The 11,171-nt window shown below is 40.4% G+C and overlaps 1 pseudogene; it reads left to right on the top strand.

The window, feature by feature from the left end:
- Window positions 1–2,113: 2,113 nt before the first annotated feature.
- On the top strand, window positions 2,114–3,366 carry LOC128113230 (60S ribosomal protein L3-like; annotated as a pseudogene).
- The last annotated feature ends 7,805 nt before the right edge of the window (window positions 3,367–11,171 follow it).

An 11,171-nucleotide genomic window follows, 5' to 3' on the forward strand; every position in this document is an offset into this window, starting at 1 on the left:
TTGATTTGTTAAGAGTACAAACAAAATATCACCACAGAGAAGTAGAAGACTTTCTGAAGTACTTTTCAGCTTTTCTGTAAGTCTAAAATTAATTGAAAATAAAAGGTTATTGTTTTTTGACATTTATTTGCTTTTATTTTATATGTATGAGTATTTGTCTAAAATCATGTCTGTGCAATACATGCATGCAGTGTCCAAGGAAGCCAGAAGAAGGCTTCAGATCTCCAGGGACTGGAGTTACAAACTGCTGTGAGACTCTAAGCCAGTGTGTGTCCTCTAGTAGAGCAGCCAGTGTGTTTAACCATTGAGCCATCTCTCCAACCCAAAGCATTATTTCTGAAAACGTTCCATTAAATCGTTAGATACCTTGGCTTATGTGAGTCTTATAGACACCTTTCTTTTAAATAGATAAAATCAGTCTTATTTGGACACAGCCAACATGATAAGTAGAGGAAGTAATTTTTGAAGAAATTCCATAATTTTTTTTTTTTTTTCGAGACAGGGTTTCTCTGTGTAGCTTTGCGCCTTTCCTGGAACTCGCTTTGTAGACCAGGTTGGCCTCGAACTCACAGAGATCCGCCTGGGTATGCACCACCACCGCCCGGCCCCCATAATTTCTCTTAAGTGTTTCTCATCAATGTTGTAGATTTCTCTGGACTAGCAATAGACTCATAAAGACTCTTCTTGGTAGTTGACTTAGAATACCATAGATACTTCTGGAATGCTTTGATTTGCTCTCAAGTAACAGAACGCAACAGGAACTGGTTCCCCCGCACAGCTGCATACTGCAGGAAGTGGCTACGCCCCATGCAGAGCTCTTTCTTGTTCCTTAAGCCTCTCTCTGCCTCTCTCCAACCCCATTCATGTAGATCTAGCCCTCAATATCATTCTTCTGCCATTACTCTCTGAAGTGAAAGTAAAGACGTTAGTCAGAAAACCCCACTGAATATATATGCATGTATGTGTACATATGAGTATAGACATGCATAATTTAGTTAATTCTCATAGTATCAACAGGCAAGCACAGCTGGTCCTCACCAACGATGCAATTAAGTAAGTTCACATTTGCTATTGTAACCCTCAGTCCTGTGGTTTTCTCCTTAAATAGCTCTTCTTCCATCAACCATTCCTTTTTACACAAGAAGCTCACCCCCACCAAAGCAAAAAGAAATCCAATAGCATTAATTTTACTGTCAATATGATTAATACCTGCCACACTTAAATAATAATCACTTTTTGTTCATGAATGGCCTGGAGAATTATACATAGTGCTGTGTGTTACACCAACCCTACTCAGCAGGACATGTTCTTTGCCAGCCAATGGCTTGAGTAGGAAGATGGGGATTTCAAATATACCACCTTGGAACAAGACTCCAACTTAGCAAGTTATTAAAAATGTCTACCTACAGAGTCCAGTCCCACCCTGAGCTCTCATAAACATAGTAGAGCTGGGAGACGATTGGGCCTGCTTCTTTTAGCTGTCAGACACAGACATAGAAACATTCAAAGAAAGGCCTTTGTAAGACGTTAATCCTCAACTGCTTCCAACTTTGGTCAGTTATCCTTATCCTTATGGCAGGTGTGAAAACAATATTCAGAGATCACTCATCCTGTTAATTAATAGGAAGATATTTTAGGAGAACGACTGGAATGTCGTGCACATACTGTGTTTTTCACAACTTATTTCTATCATGGATCTTTTCCCCTCTCTCCATAGTTAAAATACTGTAAACTGACCTACACTGCTTATTCAAATTTCACCTGTTTTACCATTAATGTCCTGTTCCATTCATATGATAGCCCTTTACACATAGTTATCATAAACCTTTGGGTTCCATCTTCCTCTGTAACCCAACAAAATAGTGATTGACTAAGTATCTAGGACTATGGGGGCCAATGGGGTCTCCTTCAAGAAAGTGATAGACTGCAGATAAACAGGGACCTCTAATACTGCATGGCTCTGCTTTTCACCAACCTCCATTCAATTTCCTGAGAGGACAGAGCAGAAATCAACAGTGTCTAGGAACTTCGACCTCTACATACAAGATACTTTTGTTGTTTTATACTTTATCTTGAAAAGTTTTAGCCTCTATCAGCGGCATGTGACAGCAAAATGTCTCACAGGAAATTCTCCGCTCCCAGGCATGGGTCCTTGGGCTTTTTGCCTTGGAAGCACAGCAGCCAGCATCATGGGAAAGTGAAGAGCTTCCCCAAGGATGACCCTTCCAAGCCTGTTCATCTCACAGCCTTTCTAGGTTACAAGGCTGGCATGACCCATATCATCCGGGAAGTTGACAGACTAGGATCCAAGGTGAACAAGAAAGATGTTGTGGAGGCTGTAACCACTGTGGAAACACCACCCATGGTAGTTGTGGGCATCATAGGACATGTTGAAACACCACGAGGCCTCCAGACCTTCAAGACAATATTTGCTGAACACATCAGTGATGAGTGTAAATGGCGTTTCTATAAGAACTGGCACAAATCTTAGAAGAAGGCCTTCACCAAATACTGTAAGAAATGCCAGGATGACATGGGCAAGAAACCTCTGGAGAAGGACTTCAATTGCATGAAGAAGTACTGCCAAGTCATCTGCATAATTGTTCACATTCAGATGCGTCTGCTTCCTCTGCCGCAGAAGAAGGCACACTTGATGGAGATCCAGGTGAATGGGGGCACTGTAGCTGGAAAGCTGGACTGGGCCTGGGAGAAGCTGGAGCAGTAGGTTCCTGTGAACCAGGTGTTTGGACAGGATGAGATGATTGATGTCATCGGGGTGACAAAAGGCAAAGGCTACAAAGGGGTGACCAGTCGTTGGCATACAAAGAAACTGCCCTGCAAGACCCATCGAGGGTTGAGCAAGGTTGCCTGTATTGGAACTTGGCACCCTGCCTGTGTGGCCTTCGCTGTGGCTCTTGCTGGGCAGAAAGGCTACCATCATCAAACAGAGATTAACAAGAAGATTTACAAGACTGGTCAAGGCTACCTCATCAAGAATGGTAAGCTGATCAAGAACAATGCATCTACAGACTATGACCTGTCTGACAAGACCATCAACCCACTGGGTAGTTTTGTCCATTATGGTGAGGTGACCAATGACTTCGTCATGCTCAAAGGCTGTGTGGTGGGAACCGAGAAGCGAGTGCTCACTCTGAGCAAGTCCTTGCTGGTGCAGACCAAGCGACGTGCTCTGAAGAAGACTGGCCTGAAATTCATTGACACCACCTCCAAGTTTGGACATGGTCGTTTCCAGACCATGGAGGAGAAGAAAGCATTCATGGGACCACTCAAGAAAGACTGCATTGCCAAGGAGGAAGGTGCTTAATGCCAGAAGCACTTTGCGCAGCTGGTGGGGTATCAACAAAAATTTTTCCAATGGGGAAAAAAAGGAAAGTTTTAGATACCTAATATTCACCTCAAATTATGCATGTTTACTTTAATTCAGAAAGGCTATTTCTCCAAATCTTGTACCCACACTAATATACCAGGAAGATTCATCATGTCTGCTCTGTGTGTAAAATGTTATTTATCATCATGCTTCTGCAGAGTTCAGTCTGAGGGACCCTGCCTCAAATGTATGACTCTGCATTACACAATCCATCATGACAGGCTCTGTCTCTAGTTACCACCTACAACTGTTCCTTGGAGTAAACATTTCCAAATGACAAGCAACTGACTTAAAAACAAACTTTTGGCCCACAATCCATTTGTAAATTGGGAACTGTTTGTACTAATACAAATGTTTTTAGTCCTTGCCATAGGATTTTTTTTTTTAAAGAAAAATTTTCTTTCAATTTCTATGAAAACAACCACGTCTCCAAGTTCTATGGCTGCTTTTTCCCCTGGATTTCAAACTGACTTCCAGCAAACGTCCTCGTATGCATATCAGGCTGGGAACATAGCCTAACAACAACAAAGAAGATAAATGAGAAGGCGAGATTGAATGGGACTCATTTTTACGTAAGAGCCTTTGATTCTGGGCTTTGTTCCTTGGCTTTAGAATTCAATTTCTCTGCTCAATTTTCTGCTGTTCAAATGACACAGTCATATTGGTGCTTATACATGACTTAGTTGGCTCCTGTTCTGAGAACGAGCAACAATGTTGGTGAAAGGCTCAGAGGAAGCTGGCTCCTGCTTTTCATTCTTTGTCAAGGTTCTTTGTGTCTTCAAAGCAATCAAAAGCACTTGCAGGTGAAAAATCAGAATGTGGCCAGTGAACGCTGTGAGGAGTATACTCTGGATGTTTTGTTGTCTGTGGGAGACAGTTTCGGCCGAAGGGAGGAAGATCAGCGGCATTCTATAAACAAATCCTAGAGGTTGTCGGTGTCAAACTTTGAGCAGTCTAGCTTGATTTTAGACTGAGGCCCTTGGCTTTATTGGCTGTCTGTGGCAAGCCTCTCCCAGAAGCCAAAATCCTTTTGTTCATCTCAGAAGATTATCTCTATTCCTGGTGCTATCTTCCATTCAGGTATCAAGTATAAAACAGAGAAACATCATTCTAACAGTGAGTTGTTCATGCTTCTTCCCAGACGAGACAACAGAAGAGCACAGGAGGAAAAATAATCTGTGGTCAGCCCCTCAGAGAAGGGTATAAGGAAGTCATATGTAGATAAGGTCCTGAAAATGGGGCTTTTTGAATGTTTACTCCTTTTAAGATGAGCTGTCTCTTTCTCCTTACTTATGGTTGGGATATTTAGATGCCTTAAGAAGTCTGAAGGCCAGGCTGGAGAGATGGCTCAGTGGTTAAGAGCATTGGCTACTCTTCCAGAGGTCCTGAGTTCAATTCCAAGCAACCATATGATGGCTCATAATCGTCTCTAATGGGATCTAATTCGTATGGTGCGCATGAAGACAGAACATGTGTTATATAATTATATATATATATATATATATATATATATATATATATATATATATATGAAGTTTTAAGGCATCTTATGCTTAAAGATACCCATTTGAGAGTGAGCTCAACTCTAGTCAAAATAGAGGAAACTCCATATCACTCACAGGAAGTCCTTAGCAGTGAGCTTTTCTTTACATTAGCAGATCAACAAACTGAAACCTTCAAACTAAATATGCCTCACAGACTGCTGAGGTTTTTCTATTTTTTTTGTTTGTTTTGCTTTGTTTTTACCTACTAGTTAATTTTTAAAAAGTTCAAATGTTTGGAGAATACCAAATGAAGGGAATATGTACAGATCATTTAAATTATTTAAACTTCAATTTTCATTGTACACAAATACAAATGATGTGTTCACCTAACAATGGAGCTGAGTATTTGCAAATAATGACTATAGCCTTTGACACTTTAAATGCTACATTACCTTTACTAAAAAAATAAATAATAAATAAAAACTTCAACTCCTACCCCACGTATACTGAGAATTCATGCTGTTCTAGTGATGTGCAATAGTGCCTGGAGCCAGGGACCAGTGAAGCAGAGAGAGGATCCAGAAGCCACAGAAGTAAGGTACTTCTGAATACATTGTGACTTGTCTGAAGGTAGAGATGCTCTTTGTTTATTCTTAATAATTTAAGCACACATTGTGTCTTTTTAATAAAAAGAGTCAAAGGCTCATTAAAAGTTAAGCAAGAACCTACGAGATGGCTCAATGGGGAAGGAAGCTTGTGATGGAAGACTAATGACCTGAGGTCCATCTTTGGAACCCAGAGTGGAAGCAGAGAAACAGCTGCAAGGTGTCCTCTTACCTCCACATGCATGTCATGGTGAATGTGTGCCTGCACCTCAGCATAGTACATCACATATAGATGAGGATGAGGATGAGGATGATGGTGATGATGATGATGGTGGTGGTGGTGGTGGTGATGATGATGATGATGATGGGCAAAATAGAACATAGAAAACAAGGATGAAAACATAAAAAAAACATATAGCTATGACTATATCACAGACTTTCCTTTTCTCTACCACTAATCTTTGTTTCTCATTCCACTATCTCCTGGGTATCATTTGAGATGAGAAGGAGGAAGGAGAGGAAGTTGTAGATAGAGTAGAGGAATTGGAGGTCAACTCCTCTAAAAGAGGAGGACAGATGTAGCCAGGAAGTTTTCCTGGGTCCCGCAGCCACTTAATCTCAAATAACACAAAGAGGCTTATTATTAATTACAAACTGTTTGGTCTATGGCTCAGGCTTATTGCTAACTAGCTCTTTCATCTTAAATTAACCCATTTCTATTAATCTATGTATTGCCACGTGTCTTGTGGCTTTTCCTATGTTCCATTACATCTTGTTCCCCCCAGGGAAGCCCTGCAGTGTCTCCCTCACTCCACCTTTCTTCTCCCTGTATCTTTATTTGGATTTCCCACCTGGCTCTAACCTGTCTTGTCATGGGCCAAGGCAGCAGCTTTATCAACCAGTGGTAGCAACACATATTCACAGCATATGGACAGGCCATCCCATAGCACTTCCTATTTTCTGTCTAATCAAAAACGAAGGTTATCATTTAAACATAGTAAAATTACATATAAAAATGATTAACAAGCAAGAATTCCAGTTACAATGGAGAATAATTTTAGAACTAAATCAGTTCTGAGTAGTAAAGACCAAAGCAGAAACAGAAGTGGAATGATAGAGCAAGGATTGGAGCTAGTCAGAGGGGCTTTGCAAAAAACTCTAAGTTACACATGGGCTCACTTTTTTTCTTCATGTCATAAAGAAAACTTCTAAAAAGGGGGCACACAAACATCTGTTGATTGATAGCAAGAGAGGTAGAATGGCAGACTGATATACTGATAGATAAGAATGGAAACCAGAATAATCAGAAGACAGAAAGATCCTGGAGGGAGAAAGGACATCAATAATTAGTTTTAACCACAGTGACATGTTTAAACAACAACAACAACAACAACCAGGTTTTGTACTTTTACCATTTGCCTTTTTAAAATAAAAACCTAAACATACACTTATTATATAGAAGATATAAAGTAGCTGCAAAGTCCTGTCCTTTGACCATGTACACATCTCTTCTTTCTCCAGATGTTTCCAGAGTGTTCTCCAACGCCCCTCTCCCACACTTGGAAAGAATAATTGTCACATTCTTGTCCAAGTGGAGAGAGTCATTTTGATTCTAGGGGAATCATTTTGAATCTAACACAAGGAAAGAGGAGGATATAAAAAATGCATCTACAGTCTCTGGCCATCCTGAGCTTGCATAATTGCCTTGAATAGTTTGTAGTCATCAATTTCATTGCAAATAATATAACTGAGTTTACTTCTCACACGTTTAAGCTATGTTGTAGTTCTTCTAAATGTTAGCTCACAATGTCTGTGCATTGGGTTCATCTGGAGTGGTGCTGGACAACTCTTTTAGGTTAAGATGCCATTTCTTCATTTTAAAGCATTAGCTGTGCAAAGACTAGTTGATTAGACTTTCTATGAAATTCAAATGAGTATGAACATTAATTAAGGATCAATTTGCTGACAAAATGACCAGGATAACACTAGTTTTTGTTTAAAGAAATTTTCATCCTTATTCACTCTGCCTCACAGTTCAAGTTTTTAGAAGATTGAGGTTTTCTACACCACCTTCATTATTTGTTCAAATAACTGGAATCAATCACATCATGAAGCATGCACATAAAACGTGCCAAGTGAATCTTCCTCTCATCTATAACATTAGCAGCCAACTGTTCCTAAGAGAACATAGATTGACACAAGCTCGTGGAATGCCAGGATTATTCAAAATACCCTCCCCCCCCAAACAGCCTAACAAAGAAACACTGAAGGCTAGAAAGATGGTTCAGTAGGTAAGAGCACTTGATGTGCAAGCGTGAGAATCCGAGGAGTCCAGATGCCAATATCCATGTCAAAAACAAGGCATAGCCATGCATGCCTGTAACTCCAGTGCTGTGGCTCTAGGGAACAGTTGACAGGTGGAAGGAGTAACTGGAGCTTGCTGGCTACCAGCTTAGTCCCATGTTCATTGAAAGACCCTGTCTCAAAGGAATAAGGCCAGAGCAGTGGAGCAGGATATCCAATGTCCTCTGACTTCTATGCACACACGTGTGTGCATCAACACATGCACACACATGCACACTGTTGGGGTTTGGATGAGAATTGTCCCCCATAGGATCATGGATTTGTGCACTTGGTCTCCTGTTTATGGCAGTGCTTGGGGAACTCATGGAAATTTTACAACATGGAGCCTGATTGGAGGAAGCACTGTCACTGGGGGTGGGCTTTAAGAGGTTACAGCCTTGTCTCACATCCAGTTTGCTCTCTCTGGGGCTAAAAATGGGATCCACTAGTTTCCTGCTCCTGCTGTCTGATGCCATACATCCCCTGCCAATGTGGTCTCTCCCTCTGGAACCCCAAGCCAAAATAAACTCTCCATTCTATAAGTTGCTTTTGGTTATGATATTTTATATCATTAGGTAACATACAAAAAAAGAAAGAAAGAAAACAACTGATATGCCATTCATTATTTAGAATTGGGAAATTGCATTAGCAGCATTTGTGTTTTAAACACAATGATCTACTATCTTGAAATATAGACTCGGATATGATCAGTAAGGAGCAGGCAAATAAAGTCATCTTTCTTCAGTCTTCCCTCTAACTGTGGGCTAAGTGAAGCCTTTTATTTTCCATCAGCTCTGCCCCAAAAACAATACACACAAAAAAAGTTAACCCCAAGGTACCAATTAGTTGTATTCATGTACAGAAGACTTCTTTAAGGATCCTATGACATCCAGTGTGAGTTCTTCAAAAGCATGCTACATGCTCTGTGATTTCCTGCAAACCAAGATCTACAGGCAGAAACAGAGAATCACTTCTTCATGCTGAATATAAGACCTGTGTAATTGCCTCTGCCGTGTTCTAAAATCATGGAGTGCACAGAAAACTCTGCTAAGTCAGTCAAGGCAATGATCAAGCATTGTGAGTCTTATGATTTCTGAATGGCTCTTCTGTATAAAGGACAGAAATTATGGAGGGAAATTATTTCTATTGTACAGGTTGTTAAAATTGGACAAAAAGTGTGAGGATAACACGAAATGACTATTTTTCTTGTGCAGAAGCTTTATCCAAATCAAGAGTGTACTTCAGAGCAGTAACATACACATTCTCCTGGTTTTTCCCATCAGAGTCTCAAACCATTGTCAGATGGTTATGCCTCTAATAGATGCTGATTTCTGTTTCCTTGAACTGACCTGCAAAGGGCTTGTTTGTGCTCTGCTCCAGCCGGTGAAGAGATTGAACTCTGTGTTCCTATGTGAAAGCGTATGAAGGTCAGAGAAATATCCTCCCATTAAATGCCTTATAATTTTGGAAATGAACTGTGGGGATAAAGAAATGCTTTAGAGTCTCTTGACTCTTTTGCAGTCTATGGCTGGTTTGGGGTGGGATGAAGGAGACATTTGAATGTGTAATTTGAGGAGGAGGGAAGAAGGTTGAATGGTATGAAGTTAACTGATATGTTGAGAATTAGTGTGAAAATGATTCAATGAGTCATCAAAAAATATGCTAATGGGGGCTGTGCATGGAGGTGATGGCACTAATCCCAGGACTAAGGAAGTAGAGGCAGCAGATCTCTGTGAGTTCCAGGACAGTCTGATCTGCATAGTGAGCAACAAGGGCTGCAGCATAATGAGGCTCTGTTTCAGAGAGGCGTGGGGGGGGGGGGAGGAAGGAAGAAAGAGCTAATGGGTATAGATAGGGAAGCTCAGATCTAATGGAAATAGATGGACTAGTTAACAGCAGGCTCCTGCCTGGATGCCCAACAAGGTTCAATATTTTGAGCAGGTGGGTATTACATGGATAACAGCAGACTGTAACAACTTCAAACAAGACATCAGTAACTGTCTGCGGCTATCTGCAAAGCCTTCATGGCAATGTTGCTTGGTGGACAGCATTTTCAAAACATAAACTACAAGTCTAATTCTGAGGAAAGTGACACAAGATAGAAAAAATGCAAGGAATTCAAGTATTGTATCAGAGCACAGGGTTTATTCACAAGAGCTATTCAATGAAGCAAAATCATGTATAAACTGTATTGGACTATGCCACACCAATGACCAGAAGCTAGGATCTATAATAAAGGGTCAATGACTGCCATAGATCAGATATTCAAATGATATGAACTAAGTTCACCGAGGAAGACTTCTAAGGAGCAATTTGAGAAAATGCTTCAAGAGTCCACATAGCAAGTCAGAGTCTTTTCTTGGTGGAGGGGGAAACAAATGCTTAGGTGTACCTTATTAGTTTTTGTTTTTATTTTTACATATAGTAAAAAGCACATGACATAGTTTAAAATTGCTATGGATTGATTACTTGTGCTTCTAAACTCACATTTTAAAACTGTAATGGTGTAAAACTACCAAACAGAGGTGGGACTTCTGGAAGGTAACACCATGGCAGACCCCAACTTATGAGATAAGTGCCCTTTGAGAAAAGGCAAGAAAGGGCTTGCTTCCTTTCTCTCTGCCATATGAAGATTCAAAGGGAGGCCAGCCATCTATAAACCAGAATTGAGGTTTGTTGAAATCTTGATTCCAGATAGTAGACAGTTTAACTGCGCATACAAAACAGACAAGAGACAGTGATGAGGGCAATTGTGTAATTTAGAACAGGTTATTAATCACCGCTGTAACCCTTTGTCATTTGCAGAATGAGGACATGAAATCTCAGCAGCGTCTATCAGCCCTCACATTTACCATTTTTGATATTAAGTTCTTGAGCCTCAAAATTGGCTCTGACACATATAAATGAGGACATCTAGGTTCCTGGCAATCCCTACTGAAAAGGCTTGGGTTTTGAAAGCTTTATAAGATTAGTGAAGTCTAACATGATAATCTCTCAGCTGTTCTTATTATGATGCTTTCCCACTAAGTGTCTATCCATACACATTTCCACAGGTTCCCAGGCTGCCTAAACTTGCTGAGCCATACCCATGCCTACAAACCACATTCCTATCAGTTAGATACTTCTACAAAGCAAACCACTCCCAGTCCTAATGGCTTAAGTTTTAAGCATTACAATAACCAGTTATTTATTTTCTCACACACTATAGATAGGTTGGGCAGGATGGTTGATCTGGAATGACATAAACTGATCTTAGCTAGGCTCACTTATAATTCTATAATCAATTAGTCGATCTGGCCTGGACTACCCAGGCTGGTTTACATGAAATAACAGGGTTTCACAAGAAAGGAT

Source organism: Peromyscus californicus, unplaced genomic scaffold (genome assembly GCF_007827085.1).
Source record: "Peromyscus californicus insignis strain IS unplaced genomic scaffold, ASM782708v3 Scaffold_18__1_contigs__length_77618521, whole genome shotgun sequence".
Taxonomy (NCBI): Eukaryota; Metazoa; Chordata; class Mammalia; order Rodentia; family Cricetidae; genus Peromyscus; species Peromyscus californicus.